This window comes from Canis aureus, chromosome 10 (genome assembly GCF_053574225.1).
Source record: "Canis aureus isolate CA01 chromosome 10, VMU_Caureus_v.1.0, whole genome shotgun sequence".
Lineage (NCBI taxonomy): Eukaryota > Metazoa > Chordata > Mammalia > Carnivora > Canidae > Canis > Canis aureus.
Window position 1 is genome coordinate 32,813,188 of NC_135620.1, and position 21,059 is coordinate 32,834,246.

At 37.8% G+C, this 21,059-nt stretch overlaps 1 protein-coding gene and 1 long non-coding RNA gene across 37 annotated transcripts in view; one reads left to right on the plus strand and one right to left on the minus strand.

The window, feature by feature from the left end:
• The window catches only part of PTPRD (protein tyrosine phosphatase receptor type D), a 2,191,141-nt gene extending 2,188,806 nt beyond the window's left edge, over positions 1–2,335 (minus strand). For 17 of the 35 annotated variants that reach the window (XM_077911920.1, XM_077911956.1, XM_077911938.1 and 14 more), the window contains exon 1: positions 1,999–2,335. The gene's annotated coding sequence lies outside the window, so the exon portion shown is untranslated. The remainder of the gene's footprint in view (positions 1–1,998) is intronic. The other 18 variants (XM_077911946.1, XM_077911945.1, XM_077911957.1 and 15 more) reach the window with 4 other exon arrangements.
• Positions 2,336–2,919: 584 nt separating this feature from the next.
• Positions 2,920–14,354, plus strand: LOC144321637 (uncharacterized). Of its 2 annotated transcripts, XR_013387232.1 has the most exons (3): positions 2,920–3,098; positions 4,860–5,142; positions 13,970–14,354. It is a non-coding gene; the product is annotated as an uncharacterized LOC144321637 (long non-coding RNA). The 2 variants fall into 2 exon arrangements; XR_013387231.1 differs by lacking the exon at positions 4,860–5,142.
• The last annotated feature ends 6,705 nt before the right edge of the window (positions 14,355–21,059 follow it).

Sequence of the window (21,059 nt, forward strand, 5' to 3'; positions counted from 1 at the left end):
ATTTGAATATAATCAACAATTTTGTCATGTCTTTTCTACTGTGGAAAATGTGTCCTATTGTAATATATGTAATAACATGTTTGATCCACTCTTAAAATTGGCTACTTCAGTACACTCTTACCTTTTATTTTTCAATAACTGCTTTTTCAAACATCAGATACCTTTCAGGTGTTTGAGGTCACAAGTGAAGAGGGATCAAATCTGATCAACCAAGGGTTTAATTTTAAATTACCTAAATTCATTTTAAAACAACGCAGAAATGGAAACTGAGAATAGCAATACCTCTAAGAAAATCCATTTGGATAGAAAATAAAGTAATATACAATAAACAGTGACATATCTTTACCAAATGATTTCCATATATTACAACTTCATATCAACAAATTCAATTGCCCTACTGTTATTTCATTACCCTCAAAACTTATGTCCCAAGATATTCAAAGCTTTTGACATTGAAGAACCATACAACTCTAAAACATCTTTCTTTTTTTTTTAAAACCATTGTACATGAGTTTACTTGTAAAATTTTAAAAATCAATGCCAAATGAATAGTGCCACTTTTATATATTTGAGTAAATACAAAGATAATATTTTTTTCACTTTACCATTATCAGCAATTAAATATGAGAGCCCTTGGGTATTATTTGATAGTAAGGTGTTCTGTGGAAAAACAATATTATCTGTAAGTAAGCAGCTTTAATTTTCAATCTGGTTCATAACTCTTAAAGACATTTGCTTGCAAAAGTGTGCTTTACATTGAGATAGAAATTGAAAGTTAAACTTTTTAAATTACTATTCTACAGTAGTCAGCCTGCATGCTATTATGTCAGAGAACTTTGTTAAAAAAAAAATCAGCTCTGTTGTATCTAAACTGGAATTCTACTGTATCTACTATATATGTAACAATGCAAGAAGAATTAGATTCCGAGTCCATTTGGCAGTAATAAAGAAAAAAATGCTGAAATGTTATTGATTCTCTCCCTCCTGTGCAAAACAAACTGACTCAACTATATTTTTACTGACATAACACAAAGGTTTTATTTAGATATTACAAAATATTGGCAAGTGTTAGACTGTATACCTCTTATTCTTTTTAAATATATCATTAACCCTTTCACAGAAAGAGGAAGAGTGTCCTACTTGTTCTTACAGAAATGCTGCAGCTACTGACATGGTGATGTTAGCCCCAAGAGGAATACTGCCTGCAAAAGTTTTTGATGCAGAGATATTCGGCCCTAGGAGACACCTTAAGCCTGTCACTGGCTGCTGAGCCCCTGTCACAGTCTATAACCTGCTGTGTCAAAGTCACAGCCTCAGCTCCTGCCCTCTCCAAAGCATTTTTCACATTCCCTCTCTGAATGAATTTCATCCAAATTATCCAAACTAGCCTAGTTGGAGGATTTTCTTCCACATCTCATCTACCTAGAAACCTCAACAGGATTTTCTCCTGGTCTTTCAGACCGTCTTTATTAAGTTTCCCTTGACCCAATTTTTTGGCCAGCTGTCTTCAGGACTAAAGATAAGCAACCAAGTGAAGTCAGAGAAGGATGGGAGTTGGTGTGGCTGAGGGTGGAGGTGGACAGTAGCAGGAAAAGTGAACCAGCAGGTTCGAATTCTCAAGCTTTTTCTAGGTAACCAGCCTTATATCTTGGAACCAAGCAACGTTTCACAAGCCAGGCTTCCAACAGCCCTTGAACAATAAAGGTTTAAAAATCAGATTCCCCAATAAGGTTTCCCACAATGAAGTCTTCTCAATGCATTTCCAAAAAAAAAAAAAAATAATAATAATAATAATAATAAATAAATAAATAAATAAATAAGCAAGCAAGCAGCTTAACAAACCACTTCTCAATTAAGAACTACTTAAGTCATGTAAGTCAACTTCTTCCCCGGTGAAACGAACTGTCCATACCATCTGAAGGGAGAGCATTCGGCATATGCTCTTCCCTCACTTGAGAGAAAAGAAATACCAAAAAAATAAAAACACAGTTTACTTACTAAAGCAGCCGCTCCAGTCCTCCTTGGAAACCCTGAGGAGTCTTCTCTTCTCTTTCCTACCAGTCAAATAAAGAATTGTCTCTCTATTCCACACAGGCCCAGAATAAACTGCAAGAAAGGGCAGCACATGCTCAGCAGCCCGTCGGGCTTTGGCTTGGGCAGGATGCTTCGGGTGCTGTTTGTTGCACAAGTGGGATCTTCGTTTCCGGAGGGAGGGGACACCGACCGAAGAAAATCGGGGCGCTCCGAAAGCGTGCTTGGGTCCTGCAAATTCTTCGGAAGGCAAAGTACCCGCACTCTGCCCGCCGAGGCTGCCTGTCGGCGGCGCGCGAGGGGAGGAGGCGGACAGGAGGAGGAGGAGCCGCGGGAGGGCGCGGGCGGGGAGGGGACCGCCGGGCGGGGGGGGGGGGCGCCGGGAGGCCGGCCGAGCTGCGGCCGAGACCGAGACCGAGACCGAGACCGAGACCGCGACGGAGCCCGCGACCGAGACCGAGACCGAGACCGAGACCGCGACCGCGACCGCGACCGCGGGGAGGGCCGGCGAGCGGCCGTCCGGGCGAGGCGCTGGGCGAGGCGCGGCCCGGGGCGCTCGGGCGGCCGCCGCGGGCGCGGGCGCGGGCGCAGGTGCGGGCGCGGGCGCAGGTGCAGGTGCCGGAGCGGGCGGCGAGGGGCGGGGAGCGGAGGCGGCCGGCACCTCCCGGCGGCTCCCGCGCTGGCTGGCTGGCTCGCGCTCGCACACACAGGCACACACCCCACGTCTCGGCCGCACGCACTCACCTGCATTTCCCTAACGAGCCACTTGATGGCTGCCAGCGGCGCGGGTCGGGCGGGGAGGACGCGGCGCGGGGTGCTGCGAGCGCCGGCCCGGGTGGAGGCGGGTGGAGGCGGCGGCGGCGGCGGGCCGGGGCCGGAGGAGGGCGGCCTGCGCGGCGACCCGAGCTGCCCGGGCGCGACCCCGCCGACCCCGCGGCCCGGAGGCCGTGCCATGCCCCGGGCCCCGGGCGGGATAAAGCGGTCCGCGCGGGGAGAGGATGCTCTATCCCGACCACTAGAGCCACAGAGGACTTGTCCAGGTGTAGATCCCGGTTGCGCCTCTTCAGGTGTTTGCGTGCTTTGGGTTATTTCATTTTGGGGTTTGGGTGGGTTTCTTTTTCGGAGGGAAGCTGGCGGCAAGCGTCAGGGGGGCAGAGGAGCTAAAAATGCAGGGGGCAGAGTTTTAATTTGCAAGACATTCGTTGCTCACGAAGGGTCCACTTTAATGAGGAGGAGGAAGAGGAGCAGAGCTGCGTGGTGCAGGGTGCCCTGCGTGTAGTTTTCAGTTGGGGTGCTTGGCAGCGTGGCTGGGCTTGAGGTAGAGACAGGGCTCTGTCAAGGCAGTAGCTGAGAAGGGAAAGCCCCGAACAAGAGTTGCTGGAAACTAGCCTGGCTTCAGAGGCGAGGACGGGGACTGCGTGGGGGTGGAGGTGGGGGGTGTATTTCTTTACTACCTGCTTAGGGGAATGACCGATGCCTCTGAGGTGGTGTATCACAGACTCTGCCAGCAAGGAAAGAGTAACTTAAACCCCCTGAGCAAAGCTAGAAAAGAGAATTAGCACTGGGGAAGAGCAGGATGGAAGAAATGTCACAGAAAGCTTCTAACATTTTACCGTCATTTCTGTCTGATCAAAGGATACAGCTGTGACAACGAATGCTCTCTCTCTCTTAGTAAAGAAAGACCAATGTCACCACGTTGGTCCTTTAAAAAAAATAATTGTCCTGTTTATAATAATGCAACAGAAAGCCTTCCAGGTACCCTCTAGTCAAAGGTGCCCTAAGCACTGTGGAAGAAAACCGAAAGCAGTGGGCCATCTACTTTCCTTATATGTCCATGATCTAATAGCAGAAATGTCAATTTCTCCCAAAGAGAAATAAAGCTTAATCAATACATGTGACATTTTCCCCAGGGTCCTTTCACCTCTTTTCTTTTCATGCCTGCTTCATTGCCTGCCATGTCCCTTTGCTCTTCAGGAGTGACCCTTCTTCTGAACCCATCTCCTGCCAGGCTACCTGCTCCACCCCCATAAACCCACTGAGCTCAGCCATCCAAGAGGGTTCACAATCATTATCACTTAAAGCTGTTCTTGGAAATGATAGGATAGGAAACAAAAAGATTCCTTCCATGCATGCAAGTGTGTGTGTGTGTGTGTGTGTGTGTGCATGTGTATGTCTATCTTTGTAATTATGCAAAGCACCTGCCCCCTTATGGTGTTGTCTGTGCAAGATGATGACTAACTCAGTCTCTCCCCTGGTCTCTCCTTCCCTCCCTCCCTTCCTCCCTCCCTCTCTCCCTCCCCCCCCCCTTTTGCACAAATACACACCACTCCCTCCTGTCTCAGCTCCTTCCTGTCAGTGTTCAATAATGGTTTTACATGAACTTTCTGTTTGAAAGCCTCTGACTACCAAGAGCAAGTTGAAGCGGGTTTGTAGGAGGGCTGCCAGAACTCAACACTGCAGCTATGTTTCCTGTCATCACTCACTCATTACATACACTACTGTACTTAATGCCAAGTGGCACCAGAAATGATTTCCTCTTGTGCTATTCGTAATAATATATCTGCCTTCCCCCGGAAACACATAGAATAAATAATAAAAGAAATAGTGCATCCTGATACCGTGGGAAGAGCAGATGGATGCTGATGTGGTGGTGTTAGTTACCTTTTCTGTTGTTGTTGCTGCAGAGACAATGTGGCCACTTCTCCCTTTCTACTGCTTCTGGTGGGTTAAGCAAAGCATTTGGCCCTTTTACTGTGTTCTCTTTCCCATCTTTCCCTTGACAATAGTTTGTATATTTTAAATAAAGATTTCATTCTGCCAACCCGCAGGAAGCTTTTAACAAGATGCAGCTGAGTTGTGTCGATATCTTATCTCTCTTTCCTGCTGTATGGGGGTGTTCAGCTACTTGAAACTCATCTCAACTTCAGCTCAAAGCTGGCATCTCACAGAGACAGTGCTCCCTGGGGCTGATTTACTCTTGCCTGTACACAGCTCTACACTGGTGCCCTCCAGAAGAACACAGGGTAATTTAAACATCGGAAGAGCCACGGTTATTATATTCAGCCCTCTTCCTCCGGCATCACTCCCTACTTAATACCACAAGTGTTAATTGTGAGTAGCTTTTTATAGAGATTTTATTAGTGATTTATTAGAATTGGACTGAGCTATCTTTCCTGACGATGATCGCACCAAGCTGCAACAGTTAAAAAAAATATTTCATTCTCTAACTACCTATCCACCTCCTGTAATATTACGGTTTATTCTTCCTTCTCAGATGAAAAGGCAGCTTTAAATGTCCCCTTTGCCAGTGTATATTTATTTTTAAAAGACAGCACTACTTGTTTAAATTGGTCATTGTCAGTGAACCATGGTGTTTAAAACAACCATGACAAATGTGAAATAGAAATTAAAAAGGGAAACTGGGATAGGGCAAGAAAGCATGGTCTTGAATATCAGCCATCTGAGATTAATCTCTTTTGAGGTTCCCTTTATTTTACCACCTTGCTTTATTGACCAAAACTTTAGTTTGCCTTGTTACATTTAAGCTTAGAATTGATTTTATCAACCTCTATAATTTACATTTGTATTTTGACTTTTTGAGGGAATCCAGTACTTTCAGCCTTGTCTCAGCTGTTGAATTAGGCTTAACAACTCCACAGCAATAACCTCCTGTTCTCAGATGTCCTTTAAACATATCAATAGCATTGTGGGAAAACATCCTAATTATATAGTACTCCATAATATGGAATTGGAAATAAGGAAAAAGAAATAGAAAACATGGTAATAAGGGAACTGGGAGGAGCAAGTCACCCGTTATAAGGGAGACAATGATCAAAAGAGATATCCCATGACCACCAGATTGGTGAGTTTGATTTTGTCAGGAGTAATCTTGCTCACTTTGCCACCCATGAGGTTTTGTTTTGTTTTGTTTTGTTTGTTTCTCAGTCTGCAAAAATGGTGTACACTTCATTTGTTCTCCCTTTCTCCATGTTTCCTCCTGAAGTTATGCTAATTGGCAGAAAATGCAAGTAGAAACAATTTTATATTGATATTAAAGTGGGAAGTCCTGCACTTAGTCTAACTGCTTGTACTTATTTCATATGAAACAATGATAATCTTTGACTCTTCTTCAGCTTTTATTTTGGTCAATGAGGATAGAGTTCTAATTGACTAAATGAGTCTAATTTCCCTAATTTTTTATAGATGCTTTGCTACCAGGAAGGCTGCCTGGGAACCTTAGAACATAATGAAAAATATGACTTGATTATTACTCGATTTAAGGAGTCTTAGTGAGTGGAGTTATATTTGTGATAATTGTGGATTCAAGGCTTCAGGGTTACTCCACCGAAATTATTATGGGCTAATGCTAGGTTACAAAAAAAATCTAAATGCTTTGGAACTATGGGTTTTGATATGATATAATATGATACACTTATTTTTTCGTTTATTGTACAAAGCATTTTCTATTCCTCACCCCTCCTCAAACCCCAAATCCACCATTTGGCCTTCTTTGTGTCCTAGGAGTTAGCTGCTAGGAACTGCACCTACCTGGTTTCCCTTGTCCTTTGCCTTCTGTTGGGTTATGCTCAACGAGAGGTACTGGTGGGGGACAGTAGGAGAGACGATTCTTTTCCCAATTGCTCTGTTAACTTAGCACTGAGTTATTTTCTGGCAGTGGCTGCATTCCTCCAGAAATACACCCTTCCATAGTTCCAGCTTATACTTGTCTCATCCTATCTCTTGCCCCTTCAGCTTTCCTTTCCACTGTGGCTATGGGATGGATACTCAGAAATCTCTCTTGTCACTTCCTTTAACCCAATTGCTCTTCCAGAAAGTATCCCTTATCTAAATTCTCTCCAAAATCATTCCTGATGTTATCTTCCATTCCCTACAGGTATTCTGACTGATATATTTTTGTTATTTACAATATTAAAAGATAACAAGAAATATTTGATTCAATTGTTTCAAAGCTTAATGTACTATCCAAATGTGCAGGGCAGTGCCAAAACATTATTACCATTTCACAACCTGAAAATAACTTTAACACACTACAAGAAAGTATTTGAAGGTATAGCAATTTGTATGGCTACATAATCACAATATACTAATATTTTCCACAGAGATGTCACTTCTCTGAGTATCAAATGAGCCAGATTCATCAAACTGGTAAAACTATCTCAGTTTTTCTTAAACATATATGTTAATGTTTTGTAGTATCTGATTACAAAAAATAATATAATCATAATACATGTTTTGAAGTCTAGTATTTATTATTTTATAAAGCAGATCATAGTTTATAAAGTACTACTATAATTTTATTCAGTTTTAACAAACTAAATGAGTAAGGAAGCCTATATGTATCCATTCTTCCAATTATTAAAAAAAAGCCAATAATGACGATATAAAAAAGTGACCTAAGTTATCAGTGAAAACCCAAAATAACTGCTCTATGCATATACTTTGGAATGAGAACAGTTGAACATGAATACAAAGAATGGAATCCACCAAGTTCTTTTAAGCAAACATTTAAAAGATGTATATCATAGAAATTAATAAACATCAGAATACATTTTTTAATGAAAGTAAACTATAATTTGAGAGAAATAGGTAGTCATTCTACCCCTCTGAGGTTTGGGGATATTTTTTACCTAAAAAAATAATAAGGGATGCCTGGGTGGCTCAGCAGTTTAGTGCCTGCCTTCGGCCCAGGTCCTGATCCTGGAGTCCCAGGATCGAGTCCCACGTCGGGCTCTCTGCATCCAGCCTGCTTCTCCCTCTGCCTATGTCTCTGCCTCTCTCTCGATCTGTGTCTCTCATGAATAAACAAAAAATAATAAAAAGATATCTAATGCAAAATTTCATCTATACATCTCTACTTAATTAAGGCGTTATGCATATGTACATAGTATTTTGTAGGTTTTTTAAGTGCCTTACCATGTAAATATTAGGTCTAAGAAATCTGGGGTACAGAAAACAGGTTGGTTAGCAGACCCAGGGACACAAAGCAATTAAGTCTTGGCGCTGAGACTTATACCCAGGTAGTCTGGCTCCTGAGTTGCTATGTTCAACCAGTATTCTATGTCATAAGAAACTTTTTTTCAACTGCTGTTCCTTTCTTTCTTAGGGTCAAGGCCTTCTGAGACAATTACCTAAATTTAAGAAATTTCTTAATTTCTATTCAGTGAATGGAAAAGATAAGTTGGGGATGGTGCAAAAAGAAAATTGCCCTATCTTCTCTAAGAACTAATTTTCAATTTTTAAAGTGAATTTTTTTAACTTTATGTTTCTATTTAAATAACTTTGCATATTATTTATTTTCATATGAAAAAAACCCTTGTGTCTTGCATATCTAATGATACCATAAAAATCATATCATAAAAATAAAATTTATGATTTTTTTCTAGATACATCATGGACAATTTGTTCTATTACCATAGTTTGCTATATTTGCTACTTTCCCCTTTTGTACATCTGTTTTTATCTATTCTTTTTTTTTAAGATTTTATTTATTTATTCATGAGAGACACAGAGAGAAAGAGAGAGAGAGAGAAAGAGAGAGGCAGAGACACAGGCAGAGGGAGAAGCAGGCTCCATGCAGGAAGCTGGACCTGGGACTCAATCCCCGGTCCCAAGGATCAGGCCCTGGGCTGAAGGTGGTGCCAAACCGCTGAGCCACCTGGGCTGCCCTGTTTTTATCTATTCATGTTTATTTATTTCCCACCCTTACCTACAACCAGGAGAAAAAAGTAATATATAGCTATGGAAAGTGTTTCTATATATCACCTCTCTTTTATAATAAGGGGTCAACTTTCTGGAACCTTTTTAAGATTTCCCCCTGTTTTAGTGAAGAGCAATATGTTTTCCAGGTACTTATTCCTGACCTTTTGTTCATGTGTAATGATACTGTGGCAGGAAAAAATTATAGTAGCATTTATTTTTATCACAGATTTTATGTATATTTTCAACATTTAAAATTGTAGATTTTTAAAATAGAAGCAAAAGGAAGAAATGTGACAACTATATCATATGGATCTCTGCTTTCTGGCATTCTATATTTTACGGGTGATAAGCAAATCATAAACTTATCTGCTTTTTCATGAAAGGATATCTAAAGTAAATCAAAAGAAGTTTATAGGTTTTAGAATTAATTTTTCCATGTAATTATCAATGTCGTATCACAAGATGATATGGCCCAATACTTCACCTTCCTCCCCACTTTTCTCTCCTAAACCTGGTATGTGAGAAATAATCCTTTTTATATAACTAATGAGTGATAGAAGTCCTGTAAATTTTAGGGAACTTTCCTCCTCATCATAATTTAAAGAATAATTTTAATGTAAAAACATTTATTGATACACATATGTATTAAATCTAGTTTTTTATTTATTTTTTAAAGATTTTATTTATTTCATTCATAACAGACATAGGAGAGAGAGAGAGAGAGAGAGAAAGAGGCAGTGACACAGGCAGAGGGAGAAGCAGGCTCCATGCAGGGAGCCTAACGTGGGACTGGATCCCAGGTCTCCAGGATCATACCCTGGGCTGCAGGCAGCGCTAAACCGCTGAGCCACCCAGGATGCCCTGTTATTTAATTTGCAAAGTGTGTATTTGATTTCATAAGCCCTCATGTCATTACACCTTATGAAAAAAAGTATTTTCATGTTAAATTTTTAGGCAAAAGGCATTGAACAATTACTGCTATACTCAAAAGGAGAAAGAATCAAAGACGTTTTCAAGAAGTCTTCCAGAAAGGGTGATAAAATAAAGAGTCCTCTTTACAAGTTTGCTTCACTTTGCTACTATTAATCAGAATTCTCTTCAGGTCCATCTAGGCTCTAAAAACTTGAGCATAATAGGGATATAGATCATGAATATGCATGTGATGGGGAAAGGATTTATTAAAGTTAGAGTGTTTCCCACCAAAATCTCTTCCTGGCACCAGGCCTCTCTCAGACACACATATATAACTGGCCCATGCTCATCACCACTCAGAGCACAGGAGGTTATGCTTCCCTTGCTAGACTCCTGTTTTTCATCCTGCCCTCCAAGGCTTTTGCTGCCCTGGTTCTCAAACTTTTGTTATGCAGAAACTGGAGAAGTGGAAGAAATCTGGGGATGAAAAGACTCAGACCAGGCATTTGGGGAAACATAGAGTGCAGAAAGATAAGATTTAAGGCAGTTATAAAATAAGGATCTACTAAGCAATTACAAAATGTGGAAAAGTTGGAAAGAAGAGAAAAACACTATGTTCTGTGTAAGTGTCACTGAGGGATATGAATCAGGACCTCCGAATAATACTTTTGAAGGGCTTAGTTTTAAAGACTGGATTGCATTTTTATTACTTTTTTTTTTTTAGACTTTTTATTTCTTTGAACAGCTAAAAGATCTTACACTATACCATAAGGAGGCTGGAATTTTTTGTGGTTTAACACACATATATACACACACAGATAAATGTAGTTTTCACCCAAATATAGGTTACATAATTTATAAGTTGATTTTAAAATCTTAAATTATTTTTAAAAGATACCAACATGATTTTAATGTGGATAGGATAAATGTATTTTTTCTATATTAAATGTATTGTTTTCGTAAATGTTTTGCAACAAAGATGCACTACTTCAAATGAAGTTTAGTTAGATGTTATTCGAATCTTCAGTGACCACTATAATACTTGTTCTCAAAGACAATGTTTACACATTATGGATATTAATAAAGTATTATCTAATAAAAAATAAAATGTTTGCTTTAACATTGGTATCTTTAGCAAAAACATCTATAAGCACTTTTCTCACTTTGATTCTTAAGTAGAAATGTAAAAATTGTTATTGAAAGCCACATTATTTTTGAAGGAATCCAATAAGTGCTTCTTGAATATTTTTATTTCCAAAATCTCTCACCTCAGTCTCCACTTAATATGTCCTATGTAAGCCCATGATACACAAAAATCTAAGACATACTTATCCAGACAAAAGAGATAGCAGCCACATTCTCTGTTCTTTATCCTGTAGTGCCTTTGTGCCAGATAGGACCAAAAGTAATACAGACCCACCATATAGTTCATTTGAACACAACCTATATATTTCCTGGCCATCCTGTAAAGGAGGGTACTGAATTTCAATGGATTTAGCCAAACACATATTCTGAGAACCTAATGAATGCAAAGTAAATAGTGTACATGTCTGTCTGGGGGTGGTTAAATGAATAATGCTTATAAACCAACTTATAATTTGGAAGTCTGGGGGCACATAATTAGATTTAAAAGATTTATTATGCAAAATTTAATCAATTTATCAAACAGCCTTGCAACCAATATTGTATTGCAGAATATTGAAAGAAATCTACATGCCAACATGATGTCTAACTCCTGAGCTTGCCAAAACTCTGAACTGAAATTATTCAGGCAATAAATGAAGGAAAATTCCTCTAAATCTCTGGAAACTTAGAATGGTTGCTCTCAAAGGCCAAACATTAAAAGGAATTCATATGTTATAGACTGTGTTGATGGAATTACAGACAAAGATGATTTAACGGATTAGCTAATTTCAACATTGATCCTTCAAAATATAGCATAGTGTCAAAGGAAATAAACAGTGAATGTTCTGGAAGAAACTTACTAAAATCCTCAGATTTCTATGAGTAGGGATGAACTATAGGGTAATAAAGGAAACTGAAAATGGCATGCAGTGGTAAGTACCATGGAGAAGCAGCACTGCTAGATGTTAAAACAAGGGAACAGAGTTAATGTGTAATAAACCAAAGAAAATTTGCAGGCCCAAACATGAAAGCTGCTATTTTAATTATGAGTGTAAATAAGATTTTTCAAAATAATGAGAGAAATGCAGGGGAAGTTATTGCTTGAAACATTTTTTTAATTAATAGAAAAAAATTAGAAACACCTGCAATATGCTTTGTAAAATTAAGAAGATATGGTACTTTGGAAACCACAATAAAAACAGAAAGGTGAAAGCAGATAATAAACTACAGTATAAAATTAAAAAGTTAGCTTTCTGTTGAGGATGGAGACGCAGAGAAATAGGCAAAAAGAATTGTAAAAAGCTACCAAAAAAGTCAATAACAATATCTGAATGAGAAAGCAAAATGCAACCGAATAGCAGAATTTACACTGCAGAAAATTGCGGTTGAACACTAAGATTTCTATTTAGTGGCATTTTTTCTCAAAATATTAAAGACAAACATCTTTCCTTTATAATGTTAATTAAAATGAGAAATGTAGATGTTTGTGTATGTGTATACCCTTACATATATACCTATATAGATACTACATATATAACCTATATATCTGGTTATGTATATATCTATTCTTCTAATATTGTATTTACATGTGCAAAGAAAAGGCAATATGCATTGTAATACCTAGAACTTTTTTAAACGTTTTATGTCTGTATTTTCTAAAATAAAATGATTTATTTTCATTACAAGAAATATGTTTGATATACATATAATCCTAAAATTTCTTTGATATATATTCTGAAAGTAGGTGAATGCTTTTTCTTTTTCAAATGTTCCCTTTGCTTCAAGTAGAATCTACACAGAATTTACTAAAGAAACCAAATTGAAGTAATGATTATATGCAAATTTTTCCAGTACTCTAACAGGAGTTTTACAATATTTTTCCTATTTCTCATCATACCTTATTTCCTGCTGTATACGTTAAATAGTAAAAGATGATAAAACCAATGTTTCAGTTGTTTGAAGAGCTTTGCAAATTAAATTTTGAAGTAAGCCTTTGCATATTTTCTAAATATCTCCAAATCTTCCTGGTGTGATTAAATTTGTTAAGATTCCTTTGCATATTGTGTCTCTCCTGACAAAAATTGTTTCCATTCATAAATGGAACAAAATGATAACTGAATAGTGCCAGAAATAAAATAGTTCAAGAAAGTTCAAATATGTGGTCTTTGAAAGTTTTGTACAGGCATGCTGTTTTTCTCAGTTCAATTAAGTGATTCAAAATTGTGGTCCAGGAATAACCTTCAAAAAATTAAAAGGTACATTTGTATCAAATTGGCCCACTGAAATCAAATTAAAAAGATTTTAAAGTAAAAAAGAAATAGCTTATAATGTGAGTGCACCAGTGGTTGAGCATTTTAAAGCACATTTCTTCTTTTAACATTTTAATATTTAGTATTCTTAAATCTCATGTAGAAATACATATCTATACCCTTAAAAAAAAGATTTTATTTATTTATTCATTAGACAGAGAGAGAGAAAGAGAGAGAGGCAGAGACATAGGCAGCAGAAAAAGCAGACTCCATGCAGGGAGCTTGATATGGGACTCAATCCCGGGACTCCAGAATCACACCCTGGGCTGATGGCAGGCGCTAAACTGCTGAGCCACCCAGGAATCTCCTCATATCTATACCCTTTTGATTTTACATTATGGACATTTCATTATGAAAAACCGTGGTACAACTGTATGAATCACTCTATACTTCAACTAAGAGCCACGATTTTTAAGCACAGAATGAGAATTATACAGCCCATAGCAAAATACTGACTGCAAAAGGGTTAAATTATTTCCTTTACATCAACTTGTTTACTATGTAATTTCAAATTTAATTCTGATGAACTATATTAGCATTCAAGCTAGAAAAATAGGTCTCTTCCAGACATTCCCTAAACAAAACCAGGGTAAATGAAAATAATAAATTTGATTTATATCAATTTTTAGCTTTCTAAGTCATAAGATATTTTGAATCAGTGTCCTAAACATGCAGTAATTTGAAAATCATTTTTTGACACTCAGAGAGGAGAGTGATAAGAGTGAGGAGAAAGGCTTGTTTCTCATTATAGTTAGTCTCTATTTTACTATTTTATACCATTTTATAACTAAATAGAAATCTCTTAAGGAGGTATTATAATGCTACAGTAAAGAATGTTTGTGGGTTATTTATTCCCCTTTTGGACTTTTCAGTGGACTTTTCAAGCCTTTCTTCTGAGATGATTCTTCTCCGTGGTAGAGCATTCCCGAGAGAAGGAGCTGACTTCCTGTTACAGGTGCCAATTTCAAAAGTGGTTTTAGTGGCTTGAACATTTGTCCAAGAGTAACAAGAGAGAAACCACCAACGTGTATCATCAGACCACCGAAGAATCATCGGACTCAAATGGCTTTCCATCACCATCAAACTCAACTCTCTGAAAATAGAGTTTCATAGATTTTACTTGCTATTAACAAGACTTTGTCTTTCTGTCTGATTTTACTTTCCCACATTATATTGTTTACATACAAAGAGCAAAACACTAAAATGTGAAAATAGTGAACCAAATATTTTAAGATTGAATAAAGTCAACAAGCCTTATTGTCTGTCAAGCTTGAGTTTTCTTTTTTTTTTTTTAAATTATTTATTTATTTATGATAGTCACACACACAGAGAGAGAGAGAGAGAGAGAGAGAGGCAGAGACATAGGCAGAGGGAGAAGCAGGCTCCTAGCACCGGGAGCCCGATGTGGGATTCGATCCCGGGTCTCCAGGATCGCGCCCTGGGCCAAAGGCAGGCGCCAAACCGCTGCGCCACCCAGGGATCCCAAGCTTGAGTTTTCTGTTCACATTCTGACATGAGTCAGCAGAAGGTTAGAGAGGATAAGGTTCACCTTTCTGGAGAGAATGAATAGCAACTTAAGTTAAGGGAGAATGACTTTCCTTGAGAACAGCTATGGAAGACAATGCAGTATGAGAACTCTGTGTGTGGACTCAAGAGTCAGATAGCCTACATTCAACTCCCTGTTTTTCTTCCTCCCTCTCTGAGTAAATACTTTTTCTCTGAGCAGTATATTCCCTTCATTCCCTTCTATACAAAATTTCCTTCTCTGCAAAATGAAGATAATAATAAATTTCCTTTAGTCTCCTTCCCTGTAAAATGCTAATAATCATGATATCTCCCTCACAGAATTGTTGTGAGAAATGTGTGGATAAATTACACTGCTCGACTTCCCTCGCTAGACACTTTATCTTTTATTACTACTCTTGCTTAAGTTTTCAAAGTAGTTAAATTTTCTAGTACCTGCCACCACACTTCTGTTTTGACATTTCTCCTTACCAATAGCTCCCACTAACGGGGCTCTATATGCATGACCTGGGTGACCACAGCAGATTATGTCAGGAGGAGAAAGCTGACTCAAAAGAAAACAGAACATCCTCTTATTTCCTACATTCCATCTTCCAAGAATTTCAATAAGGAAATTCAGAAAACACAGTCTGAAGGAGATATATCAGGGAACTCTGAAGTCATGCAGGTTTGGGGCAAACACCTATTCAGGTGTGTTAGCAGAGTGCAGTGACTACAAAGGGGAAGAGGAAGAGAAAATGGGAAATCAGGAGACAAAGGAGTCTATACAGTCATCAAGAGGTATGCCAGCTTCGGACTTTCCCTCCACTTCCAATTTATAAGACTGTAAGGACTGGCTCAAATTTGTCTTCAATACTTTAATTCAAATAAAGGTATGCTCACCCTAATGAACTTGAAATGTGATGAGTAATTTGTTTCTTCCAACTAAATGATCCCTGCCTCAGCAGATGTTTTCGTATTGCAAAGCTGCAAGTATAAAGTTCTGTTTAAAAAATGCATAAGTGATAGATGCAAGCAAATCGTAGAGGAGGGGAGAGTAAGTTGATCCAAGGCAATGCCAAGCATCTCTGTGCTGAAAGTGAACGTAGAAGAATTAATTTCTCTCATACCAGCAAAGGATATTTGGAAATAAGCCCATCGAGAAGAGACACTCTGAAACAAAAAGGGATAAAATTTTGCAAAGAGGGATAGAAGTGTTTAGAAAGGTCAACCCAAAATAAGTACTCTTTTACAAGACTATGTTTAAGAAGGGTTGACAAGATGACATCAGTCTACTCAGCGATTTTGGGGGAAAAAAAGAAATCTAGGTAAGAGAAATGATGATAGCTGAACATTGGTGATAAAAGGTAACATTATAGAGAGGTTGCAAAATGTAATATAAAGAGCTCTGAGGCTTAGCTTTGATAGATTTGCAGTAGAATACCAATTCTGCCTGGGACAAATGACTTCATCCCCTACACTTAGCCTCCTTATTCTAAAATTGGAAAAGCAAGGGTTGCCATTCAAGGTTGACAAGATGATTGAGAATAAGGACATTGTCAGAGGCTCCTGGGTGGCTCAGTTGGTTGAGCATCTGACTCTTAGCTTTGACTCAGGTTGTGATTTCAGTGTGGCAGACTAGACCCCAAGTTGGGCTCCGCATTTGATGGAGAGTCTGCTGGAGATTCTCCCCCTCTCTTTCTGCCTTTCCCCCTGCTCATGTGCTCTCTCTTCTCTCTCTGAAAATAAATAAATAAGTCTCTGGAAAAAAAAAAAAAGAATAAGGATATTGTCATCAAACAGAGCTATGTTCCTAAGCTGATTCATAACAAAGGCTCAAAAAATGTGGTGCTGGGGTTTGGTTTTTGTTTTTGCTTCTTTTAATTATTTTTATTATTGCTTCCTAATCATAAGAGTAATTAATGAAAGGAGGAATGGAAATCTAGCTTGGACCATCAAGCTTCAAAAACAGGAAGATTTCACCTTTTTCCATTGTTGTTGCTGGAATTCATTATTAAATTGTTTATAGTTTAGCCACATAACAATTTGCCATAGTTGATAACACCTGAGATATTGAGGAAAAACAGTAATATGTTTTGTAATGTTTTGTAATGATATATCTCTCTACCCTCCATGTCTCTTAAAGCATAATGCCTATCTTCCTTCATGTGTCTGAACAGTTGTCATGTCCTTTCTATTCAGTTACAAGGGACTCTTAGATTTGCAATTTAAAATAACTTAAATCGGGATCCCTGGGTGGCGCAGCGGTTTAGCGCCTGCCTTTGGCCCAGGGCGCGATCCTGGAGACCCGGTATCTGAATCCCATGTCAGGCTCCCGGTGCATGGAGCCTGCTTCTCCCTCTGCCTATGTCTCTGCCTCTCTCTCTCTCTCTCTCTCTGTGACTATCATAAATAAATAAAAATTATAAAATAACTTAAATCTTTAATGAATTCATAAGAAATTTTACAACCTTTATATGGTGAACAAAGATGATCATCTTGGGCATGTCACTTACTCTTTCTGAACATCAGTTTCCTCATCTATAGGGCAGGGTTAATAACAACTAAATCTTAATGTATCACTGGTATTGGTTGTAAAGACAAATACCAGTCTTACTGGAAACATCTTGAAAAATACGAACCCTGCAGCTTCTATCATAAAAGCAAACAAACACAGCTCAGAGTGGCAAGCTTTAAAAAAAAAAAAAAAAGTCTGTGTAAATAAGCTGTATTTCACATTATATATGGTTTTTCTAAATTTAGCCCTCTTTATTCACTGTAAGAACCACAGGCTATAAGAAGCAGTGGAGTAGAGCATCATCATGTGCATCAAGAAAAGTTAAACTATAAATGAAAACTTAATTATCAATGTGAGGGTATCAAATTACCCTTTAAGTAATTCATGATCAGCCAATTTGCATTTAGAATCCTTCTTTAAGAATAAGATACTTTAATTCCCTTGGCACTGACAATATGTATTGTGGTATATACTTCTAATTGCCTATTCAATATCTTTCTCATTGTCTTTTTTATTAACTTCAGTTTGTTGGGGTTGAACTAATGTACTCAGATAAAATTGATCATCTTTGTAACATTCTTTCAGCCAGGAGAGGCCATGGCAAACAATTTTGGCCAATTAGATGCAAGAACCACATGGTGGGGTTTCATAGAAACTTGCAGAAAGAACCTCAGTGGAGAATCAATGTTTGTGTCACCTCAAAATTCATGTGTTTAAATTTAATCCCAATGTGATGGTATTTGAAGACAGAGTCTCTGGGAATAAATTAGATCATATGAGTGGAACCCTCTTGAATGGGATACAGGTGCCGTTTTAAGAAGAGGCCAGAGAACTGGCTTTTGCTCAAAAAAAATTTTTTTTTTTTTTGTATGTAAGAATACAACAAGAAGTTAGAAGGCCACAATCTGGAAGAGGGCTCTTATCAGAACCTGGGAATGCTGACCCTCTTGATCTTGGGCGTTCAGCCTCTAGAACTGTAAGAAATAAATTTCTGTTATTTATGAAACACCCAGTATATGGTAATTTGTTATAGGCCATGCTCTTTGGCCTTTTTAACTTCTAACTTTTTCTTACTGGGAACCCAGATATGATGCCTGTGGCATTGAAAGCCACGATAAGAATAACAGAGAAAAAAGAAAAACGAAGCCTGGTGCCTGCTGTTATCACTAAGACACTTTTCCACACTAGACCCCTAAGCTTCTTGTTTCATGAAAAAAACTGTGTCTTCATCAATTTAGGGCAAGGTTGATTGGACTTTTGGCCTGTAGCCAAAAGTACACATCACTAATACTGGAGTCATCTTCAATATTTTAATATCAAGACATAAGTGCATTATAATGAAGTATATTTTTATAATGTAAATATGAGAAAGATAAAAAAGAAAACTATAAAATATTTTAAGACATGGAATTCAACATGTTATTTTGAGTCTATTTCAAATGTGTAAATGGGCAAGAGTGAGGAGAAAAGCCAAGCACACCCTGAGAGTAACTGAATATAGATCATATCATTTCACCTTCAGTAATGCTTTTAATCCTCCCCCAAAGAAAATAGCAATAGAAACAAAACACTTTTCTATAATTAAGGCAATATGCATATTTTTATTACTTGTATACATATACACACATATATATGCATATATGTGTATATATACATTTATAAATCTATGAACTATGTTAAAATTTAAGAAAGCAAATAGAGAAATAAATAGGCACAATATTTGAGAAAAAGGAACTATCTCAGTTACCAAATTGATTCCATAAATGTACTTACCCATTAACTTAGGGTCACTTGCTAAATTTACATCAGAACAAGTTCATCAATCTACCCTAAAAATAGTAATAGGAAGATAAAAGTACTTACAACAATTATACATTTGAAGGAAGATTATTAACTGATGTATGTTCTTTCTAAAAAACATGGAAGAGATTATTATTTAGTCCTGCTAAATTACATTCCTTGAACTATCACTTAATAATATTTCAAAGCTGAAAAAGAATTTTAAGAATATGTTGTTCAATTAATTTTTTCCATTGTGAGAAAACTGCATCTTAGAACAATGAAGTAATTATCCAGTGATGCTCACTGAAGTCAAATATTAAAAAAAACAAAACAAAACAGAATTTGACTTTAGGGTTAATATTCCCAGTTGCTAATACAGGACTTGAATTTCCTTTCCCAACTTCAAGTTGATGAGCACTGAGTAATACACAGAATCACTGTATTGTACACTTGAAACTAATATAATGCTATTTATTAACTACAATGGAATTAAGTTTTAAAAAAACACAGAAACTTATATGCAGAAGCAAAAAAAATAATTGTAACTATGAAAATGTGAACATGAAAATTTTAATTATGTACTATGGTTATAGAGGTTTAATATAGAAATCTAAGAAAATAAGACATGTAGGCACATAGGAAACCTTTAGAATTCTTCATTGACCTAGGTGTAGAAAAAGGCACATTATCTTGAATTGCCTTATAATTAATAAATAATTTCTTCTGTTTCCCCTCCCATGCTAAATTTTTTTTTCTTTCAAAGATTCCATTCATTCATTTGAGAGAGAGAGAACAAGAAGGGAGAATGGTAGAGGGAGAGGGAGAAGCAGATTCCCTGCTAAGTAGGGAGACTAGACATGGAGCCTGATCCCAGGGCTCTGGGATCATGACCTGAGCCAGAAGACCAACTGAGCTACCCAGGCACCCCTCATGCTAAGTATTAAAATAAAAATAGGCATTAATGAGCTTTTTGTGGTGTATTAAGGCAGTTATTTTAAAGTTGTATGTATGTTTGTCAAATTGTGATGAAAGAGTTATTTTATATCACTGTTACCTTGGCATACCTTGGATCCTTGAGATCAATGAAATTTATGAAGTTCTTAACTTCTTACTGGTAAGATTCTGTCTTTGCCTTTTCTAGGATTTCCTGGGACACTGCAACTGCTGGGCAAAGTTTCTTTTCAGTAACACATTCAAAACTAGAGAGAAATGAAAACTACAGACACTTTGGTTGGAAAAAGTAAACAAAAACTAATGACTACTTATGAGAACAGTATGCAAAACATTATCACATTTCTTAAATATTTTTCCTTTTGATTATGCATTGACCAAAAAAGCAAATAACCATATAGTTCTCAATCCACTTTCTGAGAGAATGAGTTTTATTACGCTCAACGCTTGTCTTCCCTTACCTCACTATTCATACCTAACTCTTTATCTACCGAGAGACTCTAATTTCTAATATAAAACATAGCTAAGTATAGGTGTGGCTAAAAAAAAATAGTTCAAAGTAAGCATCATATTGAAGAGTAAACATAAGAACAGTTAGGAGAGGGAACCCTGGGTGGCGCAATGGTTTGGCGCCTGCCTTTGGCCCAGGGCGCGATCCTGGAGACACGGGATCGAATCCCACGTCGGGCTCCGGGTGCATGGAGCCTGCTTCTCCCTCTGCCTGTGTCTCAACCTCTCTCTCTCTCTCTCTCTCTCTCTCTCTCTCCCCCACCCCCTCTGTGTGACTATCATAAATAAATAAAAATTAAAAAAAAAAAAAAGAACAGTTAGGAGAGAGGTTAGAAGACCTGAAGAACATTGGTTCTTCCTGTATTGGACAAACAGTATAGAGCAGAGACAAAAAAAAAAAAAAAAAAAAAAAAAAACTAGACAATCAGAATAATCACTCTATGAGTATGGTTCATATCTTGGATATGAGAGTGGTTCATGTCCTAGGTTCCATGATGAGTTTCAAGGATTCTGGAGAATGCCTTGAAATTATATGTTAAGTTTGTGTATGCACGCATATCTGTGTAATACAGGATTGTTTGACTGAAAGGAAGAGAAATACAACTCAAAATTGTTTATGAAAGGGGCAGATGTATTGACTCATTAACAAAGCACATGAAAGGACATAGGAGAAATTGCTATTGAAACAATTTGACTAG